The 7,314-nt window shown below is 41.0% G+C and overlaps 1 long non-coding RNA gene across 1 annotated transcript; it reads left to right on the top strand.

The window, feature by feature from the left end:
* The first annotated feature begins 728 nt into the window (after nucleotides 1-728).
* Nucleotides 729-2,188, top strand: LOC141939031 (uncharacterized). Its single transcript, XR_012627456.1, has 2 exons — nucleotides 729-847; nucleotides 1,882-2,188. It is a non-coding gene; the product is annotated as an uncharacterized LOC141939031 (long non-coding RNA).
* The last annotated feature ends 5,126 nt before the right edge of the window (nucleotides 2,189-7,314 follow it).

Below are 7,314 nucleotides of genomic sequence, written 5' to 3'. Positions count from 1 at the left end.
ACTCGTTTAATCTAAAAGCAATTGATGCCTTTGGGTAGATTTTCAACACAGGAACATCCCTTTGTTCAAGTCAAGGACGTCCATGGGGGGATCGCCCCATTCAGAAGGTCCTGTGAGCCTCCTGGGAACGCTGCAAGATTCCAAATGAGCTTTAAACGACTAGAGAGGGAGTCTGTATTGAGTACTAGCTGGTATTTCAGAGGTGGTGTGGGATTCACCCGACGCATTCATTGGTCCTTCAGCTAACGTCATACTGAATTCACCTATCAGGCTCAGAGAGTCCTTCCTGCAATTGCAGCTGAAAGTAAGAAACAACGTCTATGTGTTTTCTTCAGACAAATACACGTCAGGATCCCATAATGCACGAAACTGGAGGAAAAGAAATCCACACGCAAAAACGTTCTCTCACTTTAAAACAACCATTCAGGTAACTGCTTGATACAATTCCATCTTTTTAGTAAAAGCAACAGGTCTCCCCCCACCTGTGTTTCAGACCCCCCAGACAGCCCCGCTGTCAGTGCTGCTCTGAGCTGACCCAGGGCAGTTCCACACGCAGCATTAGGCCATTCTGATTATATTAGGATGAAATGATTTTTTTTCCTGTTGCTTCTAGAAGTGTTGATAGTGTACTTCTGAAAATGTTGCTGAAAGAGCATGTTGTTTTATTCTAATAAATTACGCACAAAACGTTCTGTCTCTCTATTTTGACAGCAGAGCCAAGAAGACATGCGAGTCAATAAAAAAGGAGAACGCTAATGTACACAGGAGAAAGAGATGAAGCGAGTACTTCAATTTACAAGGAAAATCTAAACTCAAACAAGGGAATTATCAACTGGAAAATCCAAAGGTGATAAAATTACAAATTCTGAAAATAAGATGTAGGAAGTGCACTATAACATTTCAAATTTCAATAGCCTTCAATAGATGTACTAAGTTTAATCTGTTATGAAAAACTGACAGTTGAAGTTATTTTTATAGACTATGTTTTAAGGCATAATTCCTAATACGAATAAATACTATTGGTTTGACTTAGCTTTCAGAGGACTTTTAATGTAAACAACAATAGTGATCCATTCTAGAAAGTAGCTGTTTTGGTGTGAAAGCCAGATTTTTAGACGGTTTAGCTGTTTGCCGGATGTTTGGGGGCTCAGTCTGAGTTTAATCTTGAGATTTTGCCATTTTAGCAGGGCAGCAGAACCGTGTTAGGAACTAAATGAGCTTCACCACAAAACTCCCAGAATTAACTGAAATAGTTTTTACACACATTTTGAACTAAAGGATAGAAGATTGGGTAAAGACCAAGATCAAAGTGAGAGGAAGACTGGTAAGAAGGATACTGTAATATTGCTTTCTGAAGAAGCAAACCTCACACCCAGTTGTTACATAAAGATAGAAATTACATCTGTCTCAGGTGTTTTTCCCCTTTCGCATCTACCTGACCTTTGGTCATTCTTAGAACATAATCAGTTTTGGAGGAGGGCCCTTCAAACTTCTTTCTGTAGCACTGGGATCCAGCACTTATCTGGGTGGCACCTGTAACTGTGAATGTAAAAGTGTTTTTCTTCCTTGGAGCCTTTCTTCATTGTGACTGTTCAGAACGTGGGGATGGATCAGATACCTTCCAGGGTGCCTTCGAGCTGAAATGATTCTACCGTTCTATGAGAAATACAGTCATACAGTTCTCTACCCTACTTTATGGAGAGTATCTTGCATAAACCTCAGGTGGTAATGATGTAATTTTTATTCTATTTAGAAATCTAATTTTTAATAATTTACATTTATAAAGGCTCTAGTTGTAAAACGAACAAGCTTTAGAAAACTCTTTTCTCTTCGGATATTATTAATAGCAGGAATAATTAATAAATAGATATTGGTTTATAGAGCACAGGTGCTCTAGGAACAATACTGAAGACCAGTAACCATGATGACCGAAGACTGCATCAGCAAACAGTGGTGTCCGAAGAGGAATTAGAACGGCACGATAAGAACTAGCCGAAACTGTGGAATATAATGGACTTTTGAAATGGATGATGAATTAAGAGTTGAGAGTTCCTGGAAAATCACCAAAGACTCTTTGTATTGTATGTTATATCGTATATATAGAGGGTGCTTTTTGTTAGCTGTTGCCACTCACTGAGGTGATGGCCCAACTCTGAGTTGTTAATAAAGCAAGCCTAGAGACACCCACAGTCTGGTAAAATCCTTTAACACTAGTGACTGTAAACATGCATGCAGTTGGGCCTCACTTTCCTTAACTGAGAGAAGAAAAATCTAGAGTACCTGGTTTAGCTGAGAGTTAGAAAATGTAAAAAAACAGACAAGAAATATCTTTTTAAAATCAAGGACTAAACGTGTTGAAAATGTTTCCTCCCCCCTAACTAGACATCGCAGTTTCAAATTGCAGTACACGATGCCTTGCGGCAACATGTTCTATGTCGTCTGCCTGAGGCCATTTAAAATCTTCCTCAGAGGGATATTGTGTCCAGTTAGATAAGGCCTGGCCTAGCCGTTATCTAAGAGTGCAGCGACAAGTTCTCAGGTGAACACCCTTTTTGTCTGACAGTGGAAATGAGGAATAGAGTTGGCTTCTTTGGGAAAATCCTGTCAGAGCTCAAATGACCAAATGGGGTGACTTTTCCACGGACGGGAGGTGCAGGGTGAGCTGGGCCATAGTCGCAGGCCCATTCAGTGCTGCACAGCTTGGGGCTCCCAGCATCTGAATGGTTGTAGGATTATCTACACTGTCCTCCTTTTCTTTTGAATGTGATCTCAGAAAACCAGCATCTGAAGAGATGCTTTATAGAATCTGAGTGCCTTTCCAAACTGGGATCATAAAGAACTAGCACCTCCTGATGCAATCTCACCCACCTCCCCACCCCAAAAAGCCACCCCAACAAGCCAAAGACAAAAGAAAATAATTTTCTAGCATCTTAACATGCTGATACGCCCAGCACAGGATTGGGCTGAGTGAAAGGCCCAGCTCAAGGGAAAGACAGAGAAAAGCAGGAGGAGGACGTGGCCATGAGGGCGACACTTGGCTGGTCCCAGACTGTTGTGGAACCACAACCTCAGCACATTATTCTCCTGCCTCTTCACTGCAGCTTCCTGCAGAGAAATTACGAATCTTGTTCTCTTGAGTCATCAACTGCTCAGCCCAGAAAGTCACAGGTACTAAGAAATACCTCATCTCTGTACAATAAATACATGGGTCAACGAGATATTAACAGTTCGTGTGAGGTGTTAACTACTCTCGACTGAAATCAGAGGAACAGACTGGGATCAGTGCTTTGTGTCACCAAATCCTCATCTAAGATTTCCTTTTCACAGCCTCAACAGCACTAAGATCCACAAAAATATTAAAAACACACACGCGTTTTCCAGTTCATGGGTGCACCCCCCATTATATTTCTTAATCCTCTTCTATCTGGTTGTGTCTGTCATTAGGGCCCCAAAGAGGAGTCAAAGGAAATTGAGGATATTCTACATTTCATGCAGTGGGGCCCTACAGATTGCATTTCTGTGTTTTCACATACTCACTGCATGACAAATCCCCCACACTTGTTGAACCTATCACGACTTGAAAGTAAATCCTGAGATAAGGAGCCAAACATCCGAGGCAGAGGGCTACTGAAGGAGAGCTGGACTTGCCCTGGTATTACACGTGCACGTACATTGTCTGCTGCTGAACTGAAAGGCCCAAGGGAAAGAAATGATTTGTTGCTTTCACCTTATACCTGTTAAATATACTAATGTTTTTCCAGACGGTATTTCTCAAAGGTCAGACATCTCCTGTAGGTGCATCGTATCAGATCGCAAACAGATTAACAGTGGTACCACCTGTATTTTATTAAAAGTTTGCAAAGCTTCCAGCCTGACACCCGGCGTTCCTGAACAAACTTACATGGCTAAATTTAAACCATTAACTCCCAGCATCTCAGCAGCACTGATATTTTAATGAAGCTATTTATTAATTAAGGTAGCAAAATCCATCTCAAGTCAACAAAAATTGGTTGTCGTAAAACAAAACTGAGCAAAACTTCCCTGGGAATTGTAGAGATTGCTTAAAACAGAAGGGTCTTGACAATTTCCTCCTAATGAAGACATTTGCTGAAAAAAAGTGTCCTTGTAGAGCAAGACGTTATGTAAACATATTTATTTTTGAAAACAATCGAATCTGTAAATTCTTTAACACTCCCTGGAGTCACTAGGGGTCAGTGCAGTCACAGGAACGGGCTCCAACACCGCCCCAGAGTGACCCTTCGGTAGCGAGCACTTTACTCCAGCTCTCCAGAGCCAAAGCCTCTCTGCAGTGTTCTGCAACGGCTTTAAATTAAGAGAAAAGGCTGCAGGAGGCTTGTTCTGCTTCCTCACGGCCAGCTCAGGGGAGAGGAACAGAGACTTATATTCAAAATTGCTAAAGAGCTATTTTTGGTCTCTTAAAACACAGTGATGACATCACCCTACTTCTCCCTCATCCTACACGTTCTCCAAAAGGCATTTCTGTTCCCTCCTGAGCTGGAGAGCCCTCACCACAGCTTCTCCTCAGGGAAACAGTCTTTGAAAAGAGGTGTTCCCAGACTGGGAGTCTCCTTTCACCTTTCCAGTCTGGATATATATTAGATCATTTTAACTGCCTTTCCTTTTTACATTCTGGTTTTTTTACAGGTGAAAATAATGATAGAAACATGCTACTGGTGTATGTAATATTTGAGGCACCTGGGAGTACAACTACTATGCTTAAAATACAAGGGAAGTCCTGTTGCTTCTTTCCTCTTTTTCTTTCCTAAGAAAAAGGCACTTAGGCAGAACTAACTATTGAACTTTACAGGGCCTTTTGAGAAGGTAAGGTGAACATCCAAGGCACCTCACTTGGTTTAAAAACACATATGCAAAATACACTTTTGGGGTTTTTATGACACATTTTGCTTCCCCTGGACAAAAGCAATGTCTTCAAACATTGGTATTCTTGTTGCTGCTCTTCATGCAAGGATCTGAAAAATACGATAACCAAATTACTTAAAATGGGATCTTTGGGAGAGGGAGTTGTTCAATGTTTTGTCAAGTGACAATCATGTATTCCTCAGTGAAAATGTCCCATGACAGTAGCACTGAGATTCCTGGTACACTAACAATAAAATTTCCTCCAGGTCAGGCAGCTGCAATGTTTCAAGTCTGGAAACTGGCAGATGGTCAGCCTTTCTTACCTTGAGGCCACAGACACCTGCTGGTTGATTTGACTTGAAGTTGCTGTAGAACAAATAGCTGCAACAGTTGAACTCTCCTGATTTCCTGTTGTTTTATTTGCCCTGGAGTGCACTGCACTATTTTAAAGTGAGCACCTCAGGGATTCACAGCAGACTCTCCTGCCCTCATTCCAGCATGTCTGATCCAACACTTGGTTTGCCTGAAAAAGCTGTTTTAAAAGCCATTAAAATCCCTAGGGTGGTACACACTAGCCTTATTTAAAAGCCAAGGAATAGCAGTGCATAAGATCTACTCTAATAGACTCACAACCACTTCTTATTAGGGCACATAATGGAAATAGGTTTCACCTTAACAGATCGTATCATTCATCTCTCAAGAATTTGATATATGACTCCACTCTCATCAGAGCTGCTCTAGAGAAACCATCACCTACATGATGATTGATAGGATAAAACCAGAGAGAAAGAGGTCTTTCCAAATATGTTATCATGGAAATGCAGTTTTGTTTCCTAAACTGAAAGAAGAATGGGAGGAGAGAGCGACAAATACAGCTTTCAGATGAAGGTCACTGCAGCATACCCCTTATCTCAATAGCTCTGTTTAAACCTCTTTGCTTTGGGAGTGGGTGACCTTAGGGAAAGCCTTCTGAAAACTCTCTCTTGCCCTCCCTGGCAAACTCCTCCGTCAGCTGACTTACTGATGGGTGCTGTTTCAGTGGCAGTCAGGCTCTTATTTACAAAGATTAGACAAAAGTCTGCATAACTTCTTCCGAGGCCAGTAAGAGGGATGATTAAAATATAAAAGTGCCGACATCGGAGTGAGTGTGCATGATAGAAAAGAGGAGTTTGCAGAGTTCTTCAGCTCAATCTTAGAAGGTATATAGTGCATAACTTTAGGAGAGGAAATAATGTGAGTTGTTTGTTACACCTCCTAGGTTCTGCAAGCTGGTGCTGCAGAAGTCTCAGTTGTAAGGCTTGCAAAAGGAGCTGGGTTTGGGTATCTGCTGCTCTAGAAATAGATCCTCTTACTCCCAGTGTCTATTTGCATCCTAATACTTGTGAGCAGAATGTGTAACATGCACAAGTTGTAGCTAATGGTATATGGATATATTCCAGTTGTATCAACACACACACAAATAGCTTTTCTCCCCTCAACCAGAAATATAATTTGTTAAAAAGAAACAATGCTTAATATGAACAGTCTTGATCCAAAACGCTACAAGCATATCATGGGGTTTAATGAAGGGTGATGGTGAAGACTGAGTACAGTATTGCCAGTGAGGATGGATTCATTAGCGAATAAACTATTCGTTTCTGGGGTAATGATTAGCAGTTGTTAAGAGATGAACTGAACGGATCCTTCCTTAAATAATTATAAGGCTGCTGATGAGAATGTTGCAGGATTTAGGATATTAGAGAGCACGGATATGGTGAAGTGGATGAGGTATTTATTCAGGAAGGCAAATGCACAACAGATTTGTTTCTCCCCCATATAGTCTTCAGAACTCCCTCTCCGCTCTTCACCTTTTAAACAGTCCCGGCCCACCAGCCTTACTAAAACATTTCTATTTTTAAAATTTTAGATTGAACAATATTAACCATTTAAGACGCTAATAACATCTCTTGCCCAAGAAACACGGCAAGTCTTTCAGTGGAGTCTGTTCTTTCACGTTCAGGTAGGAAGTCCCTGGTTCAGAAGGTCTTTAACTGATAACCACATAAATGGTGCCAAGCGCTTTTTCAGCTCAGCTCTGGTTTTAGCCTGGCCGACATTAGGAACCTCTGTATTTCTGCTTGGGTCCCCAGGGCTGGAATTAACTGTGTTCATGTTACTGAGAAACACCCACAGAATAGTAAATGGGAAGAGGAGGAAATTTCAGATGCACCAGTTTAAGATGACAGAAATACATGAATGCATGTTCAAGCACAGTCTATAAAGACATTGGGATTATGAAACTATTAACTCTCCTTAAATACAAACTGGCCATCTCCTAGTTAAAAAAAAAGCCAACACACACAAATGGAAAATGATGCTGTTTAATTAAACTATGCTGACTTTTACTGTGGTTATTTTACTGACACTATTTTTGTAGAGTAGTAGAGGGATGTT

This window comes from Strix uralensis, unplaced genomic scaffold (assembly GCF_047716275.1).
Source record: "Strix uralensis isolate ZFMK-TIS-50842 unplaced genomic scaffold, bStrUra1 scaffold_518, whole genome shotgun sequence".
Taxonomy (NCBI): Eukaryota; Metazoa; Chordata; class Aves; order Strigiformes; family Strigidae; genus Strix; species Strix uralensis.
The sequence above is the reverse complement of the archived record's forward strand: the minus strand, read 5'-3'. Positions and strand labels throughout refer to the sequence as shown.